We start from the raw sequence: 16,888 nt of genomic DNA, 5'->3' as shown, positions 1-16,888 counted from the left end.
TGCTGGATTTAGTAAGCTGTTTAAAGTAGGATTTCCAAACGGTATACTCTATATACCAAACGGACCCTACCTCTTATATGATCCTACCTAGTTGTTCCATACTTGATAGATCTTTTTGTAGACCTTGTGATTAGTGAGAAATGTCGGCTATCATTAGTCACTAGGAATATAAGACTAAGAATTAGTGGTATATATACCTAGGTCACATAAAAGGAAAAGCCAAAGTGTTTAGCGGAGTGCTGCCAAATTTACCAATCATCAACTTCTAACAAGTGAGTGCATAGTTAATTTCATCATACACATGGATATGAAGTATTTATATGGATTCTTTTTTATATTTCAAAACTTTAACGAATTATTCTTCTTCAAAATCTTTCAATTGAGAGGAGATGATCACCAGGAGAGTCTCGTATGTATCTAGATAAGCATACTTCAAGTGGCTAGGTAAGACTTTCAATTCAAGTACGGGTGGGTTGATAATAGAAGGGGGCATCCTGTTAGGTGAATGAGACAAGGAAACTTGAGTAACATCTTTCGTTGTTGACTTCCAAAGTCTTCACAATCTCTTCGACTTCAGATTCCAATGTGTACATGTCCAACTTTTCCTTCAAACTCTCACGATCAAGACTCATGTTGAGTACCATCTTTAAAATATCCCCATGCGATAAATCACTCACCTCTTGGGTTATTGGCTTAACCACATCAACCCAGGACAATGGAGAAATGTTAATAGGGTACCTCATTGCTTCAAAGATGTTGAAGTCAATGGTTTATCCATCAAATTCCATAGTGATCTTTCCTTTGTGTACATCAATGATTGTGTGAGCGGTATTCATGAAAGGTCTTCCATGGAGGATCGTAATTGATTTGGAGGGAGTCTTCTCTTCAAGATCATTGACATAAAAATTTGTGGGAAAGACAAGTATATTAACTTGTACTAGCACATCCTCCAACACTCCTCTTGGAAATACACTTGACTTGTCTGCTAATTGAATGATTACACTGGTTTATTCCAAAGTTCCAACATTGATAGATTGAAAAACCGAATATGGCATCACATTGATCGAGGCTCCAAGATCTAACATGGAACTTTCAACATGCAAATCACCAATGATACAAGGGATAGAAAACATTCCTGGATCCTTGCCTTTGGGAGGTAACTTCTTTTGGATAACCATGGCACATCTGTATTAACTTGGATCTTTTCATTCTCTTTGAACATCCTCTTGTTGGTGCACAAATCCTTGAGAAATTTTGTATAGCTTGGAATTTTCTTAATAACATCCAATAGTGGAATGTTGATTTGGACCTTGTGAAAATTTTCAAGAAACTCTTTCTCTTCCTCCTTTTTCTTTGAGGGGGCTAACCATGAGGGAAAAAGTGGAGGAATGACCAATGGCTTGATAGGATTATTGGATTATTCGGGTTGATCATTGTTTGGGACAAATGGTTCCTTTGGAGGAACTATAACCTTTGAAGGTTCAACAATAATAACCTCATCTTATTCTTATCTTAAAACTCTTTTGGGGTTGCTCTCTCCAATGGTTTTCCTACTTTTCATGGCTATTACACTAACATTAGGATTCTTCTCGGTTTGTGATGGAAGTTTACCCTGTTTTTCCATCTTGTTGAGAGCGGCGACCAAGTCCCCAATTTGTGCTTGAATGTTGGAGAATGTGTTCTTTATCTCTTGTTGAAATTTTTTTGGCTTTTAGAAATAGAAGTAACAAGTTCTTGAAGACTCATTTGATGGTTACCACTTGATTGGCCTAGTTGTTGAGGTTGTTGGTAATTTGGAGGGGGTGAGATGTTTGTGAAGTTGCATATTATAGTTGGGTATGTTGTGGATATGGAGGTTTTGGGATGGATATTGTGTATATTGGGGTCTCATCAAAGTATGTTGATGGTTTTGCTTTGGTGGGTATTGGTTGTTGGAGTTATTCCTCTGATTCGGGTTATATGCGTTTTAAAATCCCATGGGTCTTGGTTGACCTTGATATCCTCCCATTGCATTAACATCTTCCGGTTCACTTCCAAGTGTGGGACACTTATCCGTATAATGCCCCGTCGTGGCACAAAGGCCACAACCCATCAATTGTTGACCACTTCCCACCACTATTTGACTCAACACATTAATCAAATCCAAGAGTTTTGATTCCAAGTGTTGGGTATTGCTAACTTCAATAACAACTTGTGGGGAACTTTTCTTCATGTCATTTCGAGTCCCAAAGTTTCTTTAATTTTGAGAAATGGTACCAAAAAGTGATCTTATCTCTTTAGGTGTCTTGTTGAATATGTAACCACCACTTGAAGCATCAATCATCCTTCGATCTTTTTCATTCATAACTTTATACAATTGTTGAAGAAGTAGTTGTCCGGGTATGTTGTGTTGATGACAACTTGTACACAAGTTGTTGAATCGCTCCCAAAAATCATGAAAACTCTTAGTTTCCCCTTTATGAATCCCCAAAATGTCACTCCTTTGACTTGATATTCGAGAGGTGGGATAAAAGTTGCTATTGAAGGCTTTGAGTAACTCTTCCCATGTGTGAAAAGATCCTAGTGGTAAGTTGAATAACCACTCTCTAGCTTTATCTTCCAAGGTGAGTGGGAAGGCGATTAGCTTGAAATCATCCAATGTATCATGTTCGAGCAACATGCTAACACATATCATGTGAAAGGACTTCAAATGCCTTTGAGGATCTTCTATATCCACACCATGGAACTTGGTGAGTTGATGTATGAAACTTGACTTCAATTCAATCTATCGTCAGTTTGCGGGAAAAACAATACCAAGAGGTGTGTGAGTAACATCCATTTCCATCATTTGTCTAAGTGTCACATCTTGAGGGGGATTGGGTGGATAAGGGTTTTGTTGCATGTAATTGGGAGGTTGTTGGTATGGTGGGTATGGGTATTGTTGGTAATTGAACATTTGTGGTGGATAAGGTTGGTATTTAGGATATTGGTTGTAGGGAGTTGTTGTTGTGCGTATATAGTGTATTGGTACATTGGAGATTGTTGGTGAATGGGTTATTTTTGTTGATATGCTTGTTGTTGTTGAACTTGAAGAGCATTGTTTTGAGGTTGATTGTTTTGGTGGAGGTTTTGGTTTTGTGGTTGTGTTTGTTGATAATTGGGTTCATTTTGGTGAGGAGGGGGTTGATTCCAAGGTGGCATATCTATGAGAAGTTCTTGGTGTTATTGTTATTGTCTTGGTTGTTGGGGTGGGGTATTGGCATCTTGATTGTTTGGGTTTGGGTTGGGATTGTGAGGTGGAGTGCGATTCATAGCTATGTAGTTTTCAAATGGAACCTCTTCCAAGAAATTACCAACAATGGGTGAAGTCGGCTCAGTGTCGGTATCACTTGAAGTATGAACTTGGTCATTTATGTTGATTAACGGAGAAGATGAAGAAGCTTGAATGAGTTGTTGTTGTTTTGGTTGTTTGGCTAACTTTTTCAACCTTTTTGCTTCTTTTTCAATCTCTAGATTGTAGAGTAGTACACCGGTTCTTGTAGACCTAGGCATAAACAATCAAATAACAATAACCAATTTCCACAGCAACGACGCCAAAACTTGGTGGGATGTCAAGTCCACCAAGAAAATTACACCATTTGCTTGAAAATAAAACGTAATATAATGGTAAAAAGGGGTATCGATCCTCAGGGAAATGATTGTATTCAATCACCAATGCAATCCAATAAAATTAGTGTAATAAAACTAACTAACTACAATTAAACTAAAAATTGGGGTTTTGTGATTGTTTGAAAACTAAAAGACTTGAAGAACTAAATTACTTGCAATTAAGCAAGATGGTGAGATGCACAAATATTGGAGGTAATTGGTCAACCAAGAGAATTCAACACAATGGAAATTTGTATGTTTATCGTTATGATTCAATATACAAGCTTGTCATTCATCCCAAGTTGGTTGTAGCAATCATGAAGCATGATATGCCAAGATTCCTCAAAGGTAGTACGGAGGTTGGAGAAGCCCACAACACACCTTCTTAATCAAAATCAAGGATTCAATTTGAGCAATTAAACCCACGAAAGTTGATTAGCCTTAAAAATGAAAGAATCCCCAATTCCTGGAGGATGTCCATGCTTATACATCCATAAGGGAGTCATGATCCATAAGCTAGAGATAATTTCTACCATCATAAAGACCTTGTTTTAAGCAAATTCAATGATTCAATGTTAAATCAAAGAAATAAACCAATAGTTTCTCATTCAAGTACCAAGGTCATGAACAAAGTATTAAACAAGCATAAGGTGCTATTTGCTTCGTAGAGTGTTGCTGAATGAATTTGAATTGGATTTGGAAAATGAATATGTCAAGAATTTGAATCCAATTCCATATACTGTTTGGTTGGCATGAAATTGAATTAAAATTAATTTCAGATTCGGTTTGGTTCGCAAGAAATAGAATTGGAATTTATGTAAAATAACATAATTACCCTTTTTGCATGCTTTGTTTAATTTTGCCTTGTTTTCTAACTTATATGTAAACATACATTATATGAATTATAAAAACATTAAAATTTCAGCGGTGGTGGCAGTGGTAGTAAAGGCAAGTGGCAATGGTGGTGGTGATGGTGGGAGTAGCATTGATTATGGTGGCAGCGGAGGTGGTGATGATGGCAGTGGTGTTGATTGTGGTGGCGGAAGTGGTGGTGATGGTGGTTGTGGCGGAGACAACAGTGATGATGATGTTGGTGGTTGTAGTGGTGGTGATTGTGGCGGCGATGGTGGTGGTAGCATTAGTGGTGGTCGTTATGGTGCTGGTAGCGACGGTGGTGGCGGCATTAGTAGTGGTGTTAGGTGATGCCGGAGGTGGTGGTGGCGGCGATGGTGGTGGCGTGGCCTTTGGAGAAGGCAGTGGTCGTGGTGATAGCAGATGTTGTGATGACGGCGTTGGTAGTGGTGGTGGTGGTGGTGGCGACGGTGATAGTTGTGGTGGGTGGTGGTTGCAGTGGTGGGGTTAGCGGTGGTGTTGGTGGGTGATCGGTGTTGGCGACGGCGACGGCGGTGGTGATGGTGGTGGGTTTTCTAATAAGGGGTATTTTGTAATCTGTCACTTTCCTTGATAAGAAGGAATGTTTTCCATCCAACTTTGGAAGGAATCCACTTTCCTCCATATGGTGGAAAGTTTATTTCATTTAGGATTCATCCCCCCCCCCCTCTAAGTCCAACTAAACGCATGAATTCGAGGAAATTGGAATCATTTTCCCTCGAATTTCATTCATTTCATGCCAACCAAACGCACCCTAAGAATTATGAACTAGAATCATAAACATAAGATAAATGAAAATCAAGCATGAATCCTTCAAAAACCCACAAATATCCAAGGGTTTTAGCCCAAGTCAACCATAATAAAGAGATTAGCCACTCATGGCAACAAGATAACAATCACAAAAGTGTTTTTGCTTCAAGAAACTAACAATTACTAGAATGATGAGAAGAATGTAGATCAAGCTCTCAAAAATCGCCTTCAAGATGCTCCAATGGTGGAAAATCGAAGTGTGGCTGCCAAACCTAACCCCCAAGGTAAAATGGTGAGCAAAATGACCAAAATGCCCCAAAGTGTGCAGTTGTGCGGGTACCCTCGCACGTTTGCACGACTGAGACCTCCACCCTTGCAAAAGGTGCTGAAACACTATTGGCTTTTTTTCTCCACTACTCAAGATTCATTTGCTCCCTTCACACCTCACATGATTCAAATTTGGCCAATCATCTTCAAACTTCAAATGGATAGTCCATGCCCAATAATAAGAGTCCATGACCCATCTTCATAAGTCCACTTCATCAAGTCTTCAACATTTTTAAGCTCAATTCTTCTTTGATGGATCCGAAAAGCCCAATAATGTCTCGAAAGCCCACCAAGCCCATCTCCAAGCTAAACTGCAACCACATCGAGTCTCCGAAAACCTGCAAAACACTTCATGCAAAATAGAACGTACCGGATACGATCGAAGATAAAGAATGAGATAGAATATAAAATGCAATACTAATAAAAAAATGCTAAAAATTCTAAAATAAACTATAAAAAAATAAGGATATAAAATAACTATCATTAGTTAAAACGAAAATGATTAAACCAGATATTATTCAGTTTGGTTTTGATTATTATTTTGAAAGTCAAAAAAACCGATTAAACCAAATCAAACAAATCCAATTTTTTTTTTCGGCAACCCCAAACAAATCCAATAAACCGACCTCCCAACACCACTACCTAATCTTTGGCAAATCCAGAATGGCGTAAAAAAACTTGCAATTATTAGTGCCTGAATCTAATAACTATTGTCACATTTAAAAATGAATAAAAGAAGTTCCCGCTTACAACTGAATAAAATAAAACTAATAATAAAAAAATGCATGAAAGCATAATCAAATTCTCTTGTAATTTGACGTGTGAAGATTTAGCCAATTTCGGCAGTACACTATATATACTATTTTTACTGACTTTAAGTGCATAAAATATGCCAAAAATACTGCAAAATAACCTAATTATTGTAGTGACTAGTGAACGTTGCAAAATATTTAAAAAAATGAGACGAGTTAATCTCAAATAGAGAGAACACAAGCATTCATGTGCTTCATCAAATATGGTTAAATGCATGAACAACAATAAATGAATAACGATTAAAAAAAAGAACATTATAAAGATGAAAACAATAATATATAAGAAAAACTAATGTCCCTAGTTAACTGAAACCAGTGTTCTAAAAATCTCAATCGATCTAGCTCATTAATGCATGGTCACCTAGCCAATAAGCTTTGCCCCACTGCTTCAATTTGCTTTGTTTGGTGAATCATTCCTCAAAAAGGTTGATGCTTTTTGGCTCTTGGTATGGTTGATTGGCCCCAAACTCCAATATCTGGAAAAGTCTTCATCAGTACTACATATTGTTCACTAAATTTCATGTTTTGTGGAAGGTATAGTCAAAAAGTTTGAGAAAGCATTCCACACCCTTTTTGGCAATCTGAATTCAGTGAATACCGACCTAATTATGCCACTAATCTGCTAGATTAACTACGGTCTTTTTAAAGCCAAAAATATCTCACTTTAATTTCTTAGCCCATAAGCACCTCATCTCTTAAAAACCTAACGAAATGATAATATATTCTATCTACACAACACCAACATGACGTTTTTCCAGTCTTTTTTGTTAAGGTAAGAAATCTAACAAATATAATTTAGATAATAACTGTGTTTCATGGATCTTCTAGGAAGCACGAGCTACACGAATCTTGAAAGAACATTCTCCACGTTCGAAAGAGCGAATTCTGTGTATTAGGATTAAAACTAGTTCACAAATAGTGAATACATAGGGGCACCGGTAGATGCAACATGATTCATGTTAAAATGTGAATCAGATGCGAACTAGAAATATGTAAAAGAAATGGCTTAAATGGAAAGTGAAAAGAACCTGAAGGATCTATTTTTGTGCAGCAACTTATCTGGAAATTCTTGCGCTATGGTTTTGATAAACTGATGCAGAATTCTCGTTAAATACCGACCATGGGATGCAAAGAGCATCACATACCCAGAATTAAAAAAGCTTAAGGTTCCGGAATCCATTTTTATTCCATTTAACGTATGAAAATGGGTAAGTAAGTAAGATGTGATTTGGTAAATGCAACAAATAAAGCTAGGTACCCTAATTTATTTGTGTTTATTGCATCCTACTCTCATATATTTTCAAGTAATTAATACATCTTATTTGAAAGTTTTTAGAAATTTATACTTTCAAATATATATATATATATATATATATATATATATATATATATATATATATATATATATATATATATATATATATATATATATAGGAAGGATCATTTGAGAACTCATAGTTTCCCGAGAACCCGAGAACTAAAAGTCATTCGTTAGATCAAAAAAAAGGATGGTCAAGATATTTTGTGGCATTTTTGTAAATAAATGAGAAAGTAAATGAACGGGGATACTGAAACAAAATTGAATTGGGGGTATTTTAGGGATATAGATATTGACCCTGTTTAGAGAACGTCAATCCAGACGCCTTGTTCCGAGTTTTGAAGATGATACCTTCTGGTCGATGATTTCTCTGTAAACCCTTACATGACTGCCATGGAGTTCGTCAATCTCCCCTAGAAACCACATCATCGCCATCACCTCCTGTAAGACCTACACCATCGCCATTGTCTCCTATAAATTGACGATCTCTTCTCCTTCCTCCCTACATCGGTCTACTACTCTTCCGGTCAAAGATCTTCCACATCAGCCTCCTTCCCTCTCCGTCGACCATCAACAATTTATCATTAATCACACGGTGAAGGTAATTTTCTTCTGATCATTGAATTTTTCTAGTTTTTGTTCGGTTCCTAAGATCCAAAAATGACAGCTAGGGCATATATCAGGTTTCAACGTTTTGAATTCTCTACCTTGCTTTCTGTATATATCACGTTTCAATTGATCGATTTCGTTCCATGGATCAATTGATCTAATCCATGCCTGAGTCTCCTTTATAGCGACGCACCTGCACCTCACTCACTCTCACTTCTTCCTCCCTTCTTACAAACTCCTCTTAACCACCGCTCCAGAACCTCGCCTTTGTCAATTCGGCGTCCGTCACTGCCGCTGCCTCCTCGTCACAGATTGTGCTTCGTCACCGAATGAAACAAGGTTTGCAATTTGTTGCTTCATTTTCAATTGCATGTGTCTCTGTATGTATTTGTTCGTGTTGATTTTTTTTACCTAATTCGAGGTTCGTTAAACGAATTTTGTGCTTTAGAGTTGCCAGTAGGAAACCGACGAGGACCAATGCAGATCTCTGCAATGATTTACGGGAATTTATGTCCGATGCTGGGCTTCCTGACGGACATGTTCCTTCTTTGAAGGAGCTTTCGCACCATGGCAGGTTTAGTTTCTGTAGCATTATATTACTCTTCTTTATTTCCAATTCCTTGTTCTGCACTTGAATACATGTCTGCTGATATGTATGCTTTACTTATCATGGAAAACATTCCTGATACTAGAAATTGCTTGCATCCTTAGTAACAAATGGTTAGTAGGAATCAGTCAAAAAAAAATTAGTAGAGATGTGACATGATATGAGGGTGTTTATAAATTTTTCTGTGAGGAAAATCACTTCTTACCTGGGTAATCATGGAGATTCAATGGAAATTTATCATATTGGCTTAAGAAATTTGTATATCATTTGATTTCGGGTCTATCCTCACACTGTATTAAAACATACATTTCATTAGAAAGAAAATTATATGCTTTATGGAAATGGCTTCTACTTGTTGAGAATTTTTTTGAATTATTCTTTTGTTCTTACATTACTATATAGGCAAGATCTTGCGAACCTTGTGAGAAGAAGAGGATACAAACTTATTAAAGAGCTTCTTGCAGCCTCACAAGAGGTCAAAGTCAATGATTTTAATGTAGATGAGAGCTTAACTGATAATCAGGAAAATACCAATACTGAAGAAGATGAATCAACAGGTGTTTTTTTTTTCTTTTCACTTTTTACAGCATGGAATAAAGTTAAACTCAAAACTCTTCTTATTAAATCATTTGTATTAAAACGATTTAGATGAGAATGGAACAAAGTTGGCTGAAGCTGTGTTGTTGTCGAATGAAAAGACTTCCACTAAACCATGAATCTACTAATGAAATGAAGGTATGATTTTTTTTTTATCTATTTTACCTTTTTGCTAACAAACATGAATCTACAAATGTTGCTAAAATTCAGAATTCAGCTTCAGGGTTCAAAAGATGGGCAATAAATGTCCATTTATCAGATATTGTGATTTACATGTGCATCACTTGTGATTCACATGTGAATCAGTTGTGACACATGTGAATCATTTGTGATTTACATGTAATTCACATGTAAATCATCTTAATTTTTTTTCTAACCATATAGTTTATTTTAATTGTTTCTATATTCAGCTTCATGGATCATTTGTGATTTACATGTGAATCACTTGTGATTCACATGTGAATCACTTGTGATTCACATGTGAATCACTTGTGATTCACATGTGAATCACTTGTGATTCACATGTGAATCACACGTAATTCACATGTAAATTATCTTAATTATTTATTTTTTTCTAACCATATAGTTTATTTTAATTTGTTTCATTTTAGAAATATATCACAAGTGAATCACATATGAATTACATGTGATTTACATGTAAATCGCAAATTAATCATATGTAATTCACAAGTAAATCACAATTGATTCACATATGAATTACATGTGATTCACATGTAAATCAAATGTAATTCACATGTAAATCACAAGTGAATCACATATGAGTTATTGGTTATTCATATGTAATTTACATACAAATCATATGTAATTCACATATGAATTACATGTTATTCATATGCAAATCACAAGTAAATCACGTACGAATTACCAAATGTAACTCACAAGTAAATTTCATATGAATTACATGTGATTCACATATAAATCACATATGAATTACGTCTATATACACACATGTGTTTTTGTGAGTTTTTCTTGCATTAATCAATTTTTTTTATTTTTCTTGTAGATTTGGAAGAATTTGTGGAAAATATTGAAGACGTGAAAAATAATAAAGTAAATAAAATATGGAAATCTTGACACGAAGACATGAAAATGCTTTGAAATTTTGTAGTATTTTTTGTTTTTTTATATTTTATTTTGTATCGAATAAAATACTTGTATTATTGTGTTTATAGATTATTAAATAAAAATAGATTTTTCATATGATTACTTACGAATATTATAGTATAAGAAAGATGCATATATGTACTTGAAAAATATGCATATATCCACCTAAAACGTTGATTTTTTTTGTTAAAAAAATTAGGTTTTTTTTAAATATTCTAGTTTTTTTTTTTAATTTATTGACTTTAAATAATGTACTTTTTTTTAAAAATGCAGTTTTTTGAAAAAATTGCAATTTTTTGCATTTTTTTTTAAAAAAATGCAGTTTTTTTGAAAAAAAATATTCTTTTTCAATTAAAAAATGAAAAAATATCCATTTTTTTATATAAATTCGAAAATTATTTTTTTTTTTAAAATCGAAATTTGATTTATTATGTTAATTTTTAGAACTTTTTATTAATATTTCCAACAACAAAAAAAAAATTAAACATTAAATGAGATCGGTAAGATGACGATCATGCCCTTAATGAATTAGTTTTGATCCAACGCTTCACTTTTAGTTCTCGGGTTCTCGGGAAACTATGAGTTCTCAACCGATCCCAACCCTATATATATATATATATATATATATATATATATATATATATATATATATATATATATATATATATATATATATATATATATATATATATATATATATATACACACGCACTACCAAAAAAAAAAAAAAAAAAAAAAAAAAAAAAAAAAAAAAAAAAATAGCGGCACATATATCGCTGTTAATAGTGTTGAATAATGTTTTATATTTGATGACATTGTCAAATTGTAATTTTTTTAAAGCTATGTAGTAAGAATAAGAAATGAAAAAATAATAGTAGGATATTATACAGATTACAAAGTACTTTTCAATTATTCTTGTATTTGATCCTATTTGATAAATGAAAAGAATAACATGACGTCCAAAATTAGACAATATGTAGATGTCAGAAGTGCTTATCCAAATGGTTAAAATTCTCTTGGCCTCACCAAAGATTCCAATTCAAATATGAGGTTTCATTATCACACACAAACTTTGATCATCAGAAAGCCACAATATGATTAATGATAGATTGAATAAATTAACAAACACACACACATATATATATATATATATATATATATATATATATATATATATATATATATATATATACTTCGGTATCATTAATTGCACTCTATGCACAAAAACTCTCAACTTGACATGAACAGTTGAGGAGTCATGGGATGGGAACAATCATAGCCCTTTGGATTACTTTTTCAGTTTTTTGTGATTTGTTTGAGGTTAACGAAGGCCACATCGTAATGGTACAGTAAACAATGTGCCAATGTAACCGTAAGACATTTCCCATTATAAATCTATGCCATATATTAAAACAGGCTATTTTTTTTCAAATGCTTCCAATAACAAAAAGGCAATTTGAGTTCCAATGACTGAAAACACTCTTTATACCCAAATATGCTTCATAATGTCACTCTCTTACAAATATATTTATTTTTTGCATTTCTTTCCAAATTACTCCTCAATTAATTTCTCCCACTTCTCTCTAAACCACCCCATTTCAAGAGGACTTATAATAAACTTCCATCTCAACAACGCATGAAAGTTGGTCGCCGTGATGATATCTTATTCTGGAAGATATTTGGATTGGTGTGGTTCTAGTTCCACTATATATCTGTTTTCCATATTCATTTTCTTTTGACATGAAGAAAAATTGCTTATTTTCATATAGATGCATCTACTTGACTTTTACATGTGAGTGAGTTTGGAATCGGAGAAAGCCACTTTGTTGTGGGAGGGAGTCTATTGCTAATTTGGATCAATCACAGAGTCGAGTGCAAAACACTTATTTTTCTTAACACTTGGATAGATAGAGCAAGTTTCCCGATTCTTCAAGCGGATTCTCATTAGGTTTGTTAAGATTTTTTAATGAAAATTGTTTGTCATTTCTTTTTTTACCCATATATATAAAAATAGTAAATACACGAATGGTCCCTAAAGTTTGGGGTAATTTGCATGTTTGGTCCCTAACTTATTTTTTTAACTCGGAAGGTCCCTATTGTTTTTTTTTGTTGCGCGTTTGGTCCCTGTCTTACCTAAAAAGACTATTTTGCCCTTGATTTTTTAATTTATTTAAATAAGGTGGGTAGGTAAGGTAAGCTAAGATGAGGTGGAAGTGGGGTTGGGGTGTGTTTATTTAAATAAATTAAAAAATCAATGGCAAAATAGTCTTTTTAGGTAAGACAGGGACCAAGCGCGCAATAAAAACAAACTGTAGGGACCTTCCGAGTTAAAAAAAATAAGTTAGGGACCAAACATGCAAATTATCCCAAACCATAGGGACCATTCGTGTAATTTACTCATATAAAAAACCACTACCTATAAAGGAAAAGGCAAGGCAAAAAACAAAGTACAAACCAAGAAATTCCAGAATTTAAAGAGGGTTACAACACCACTCCCCCTAATTATAATTTCCAAACGAACCCCTATATTTGAACCAACCAAAAACCTTCGTAAGAGTGTTGTCCACCAAGACCATAGACGAGGTTCGCACAGTGTTGAAAACTCTGTTATTCCTAATTTTTCATCCATTCCAAAAGAAGTCATATGTCACACCCCCCACCTGGTGGCGGAAACACCGAGCGGCGCGACTTTTGGAGTTGTTGGCTTTCTGGAAGAGAGATTCATGTTGAGTTTTCATTCCTTTTGATATTCTGACAATCGTCTGTACTCTGTGTTTTAGTCTTTTATTCTCTGTAGGTTGACCAAGGAATACATGTGATTTTTTAGAGGGTCAACATCATGTTGGTGAGTTCATAGGTTTAGTAAGTGTGAAAATACTTTGTTGATGTTCTTTAGTCAGCACTTGTTGTAACCTCAACCTAGGTTAGCATGTTAGCGTATTTTCTAGTGTTTTTGGTAGTAGGATTCAGATAGTTTAGTGACTAAATCTGAATCCTGATTTGGATAGAAGCTGTATATTTTACTTGTTACTTTATCTCAAGGTTAGTGTTGGATAATATTCTCCTAATATTTCTTTTGTTGTGTTGTAGGCACTACTTCTCAAGGCATTCATCAAGAATAATGGATGTTATATTCGAGCTCGTTTCCTCGAGTTTGTGTGAACTATCACTACGCATTGTTTATGGTAGTTTTTGTTTTTGTTTAACCTAAAATCGCTTCCTCGAGTTTGTGTGTATTATCACTACTTCCATAAGTAGGTTCCTAGTGGTAGTGTAAGACGGTTAACTGTTGGTTGACCTAAACTCGCTTCCCCGAGTCTGCGCGTACTATCACTACTTACAAAAATTCTTATTAGTAGTTTATGATAGCTAGTTTTAGTTTGACAAAGTTACGATGAGTTCCTATAATCGAGCTATGAAGGTTGATCCCGAAAGAAATAACGCGACGCTTCATCAGACGTCACTGTTGTAAGAAAGTTATGCTTGTTTCGACATGTTGTCGGGTTGTAGCTAGCAAAAATAGGTGGGAGTGTCAATCTTGTATAGATGATGAGAGGTGAAAGATGATGAGAAGCCTTGACCTTAACGATGATCCATTCATCTAGCAGAGTATAGATGACGACCACGGACTATTCTAGACAGTCCAGTGGAACGCTCGCAGACTCGCAACCTTTAGGTGTTGTGAACGATGTGTTCATCAGATGTACTCTAAAAACCCTGGCAACTATGGACTTAGTGCCTTACAAATGAACGTTGGCAGTTGTGGATTTAATGCCCTATAGATGAATATTGGCAGCTACGGACTTAGTGTATGTTGGATAAACCCTGGCAGCGATGGACTTCGTCCCTATTCCTTAGGACAATCCTTAGGAATGAACGAATGATGAATAAATGATTTGTAGGGTAGATCCTTAAGAATAAAGAAGATAATGGGGATGGGAATTTGGGTTAATTGTTTGATGATTAAACATAACAATTATATTATTGTGGGTTGAAAACTCTATGTACTCACCAGGTTTCCCAACCTGACCCACTCAGTTTATTTGTATCACATGTATCGATACGAAGACACATTACACTGAGAGATTAAAGAAGATGTAAATCCTTAGTGTAAATGAATGTAAGGTCACTTTATGCTTTATGTTTCGATATTAACGATGACATCCCAATGTTTTAATATAAATAAAATACATTTCTTCGAAAATGCTTTGATAATATTATTACCATGTTTTTCTGGGAACAAATTCTGCAATATTATTCTTCAAAAAGAATACTCTGATTTTTAAATAAGCATAAATAAATTTTTTAAAATGATCGTGAATTTGGGGATGTCACAGTTGGTATCAGAGCATTAGTTTAAGCAAACTAGGAATTGTAGGAAATTTCTAGACTTAAACTTAAAATTCTAAGCGATGATCGTGAGGAGTGTGTCTAATATATTTTAGGTAGTATACCTGAATAGACACAAGCACTAGCTTATTTAGGGAAGATGCCTAAATTGCTTTTATGTGCTAAATGATTTGTGATGCTTTATGATGCCATTATTTGATCGGATCTATGGTCTGTTGCCGACCGGATTTGGAAATTTTATGTGTTCAGATTTTTAAACGTTTAATTACGATATTAGAACTGGCATGTAACTTTTCGGAATGATAAAGAGATTTATACGTCTGTCGTAAATTTATATTTCCTATCTTAATTCTCGTCACTGCACACCGAACGCCTGATTTGGTGTATAGATCAACATGGTGAGAACTCGAAGCGGATTGGGAAAAGGTAACCAGCAGCCTGAGCCATGAGTGATTGAGCGTGCACCAGAGGTAGCAGTTGCACCCGAGCCAATCATGATGACAGGAGTCCAAGCGATGATTCGGGATATAATGGCCGAACAAAAGGAGGCGATGAGAAAAATGTTGCTCAATAGGAATGAACCTACTGTACCCATTGTGCAACCTGAGTTGAATGAAGGACAGTCAGAAGAAGGAAATTACAGTAGAACCGTTAGTCAAGCTGAACCACCAGTGGTTAGAAGAAATAACCAAGACGAAGGAATTGAAAGGAATGGATGCAAGTATAAAGACTTCACAACTTGCAAACCATCAACTTTTACTGGGAAAGAAGATCCAATCGAAGTTATGGACTGGATCTCTAAAATGGAGCTAGCTTTCATAACATGTGGTTGCAAGGGCAAGCTACAACCCACTTATGTTGTGTGTTAGTTTAGGGGTGGAGTTGTTCGTTAGTGGAACACTTTGGGAAAGATCATAAGCCCTAACGAGCTACGACAACTGACATTGGCAGAATTCTTGGTACACTTTAAACGTAAGTTCTGCTCAGCCCAAAACATGCTAGAGTTGGAGAACCAGTTTCTGACATTGAAAAAGGGCAACATGTCCATTGATGAGTATACCAATACCTTCACAGACAAGATGGAGTTTGCATTGTGCATCGTCCCTGATGAGCTAACAAAAACCGATAAGTATACAAAGAGACTATCATGGGAGTACACTGTGCCAGTACACCAGGCACCTACTCTTGAGGCAGCCATCTGGGTTGCTAAGTCTGTCGAAGAGATGATTAAAGGTAGAACCGCCAACAAGGTTGAAGTTGGCGAGAAAAAGAAGTTTGAAGGGTATTCAAGATCCGAAAAGAAAAATAGGTCCCCGAAGTATGACCCCGACAACAAGAGGTATGGGGATAAAAATGAAGAAAAGTGATGTGAGAAGTGCAAAAAGAAGCACTATGGGAGATGCTACGGAGAAGTGACTTGTTATAAGTGTGGGAGGATCGGTCACTATTCCAAGGATTGTACGATTAATGATAATGTATGCTACGGATACAGAGACAAGGGGCATATGTCAAAAGATTTCCCGAAGAAAAATGAAGCAGTAAGGACAAATGCACCGCCGAAGTCAAAGACAAGAGCATTCCAGATGATCCTTATTGAAGCAGGCGAGGATGCAAGAGACCAGGAGTACGGATCTATATATCGGAAGATCAAGATATAAAGTAGCCATGTAGATAGTATCAAGTGGTGTAGCCTATTATAAGAGACCTAGTATAGGGTGAACTTGAACATCTATGTAACCGTTTCAAGAAATAATATAAACATTGGTTATGTTATCTGATGTGTTAAGTTTCTATATGATTTTTCTTGTGTGGTAACTTGGAGAACTGCGAGACAATACTTGGGACGAGTATGAGTAGGTGTGAAAGGTAGTAGAG

Source organism: Lactuca virosa, chromosome 3, assembly GCF_052849685.1.
Source record: "Lactuca virosa cultivar CGN04683 chromosome 3, Lactuca_virosa_CGN04683_v6, whole genome shotgun sequence".
Lineage (NCBI taxonomy): Eukaryota > Viridiplantae > Streptophyta > Magnoliopsida > Asterales > Asteraceae > Lactuca > Lactuca virosa.
This window is presented reverse-complemented; position numbering follows the sequence as displayed.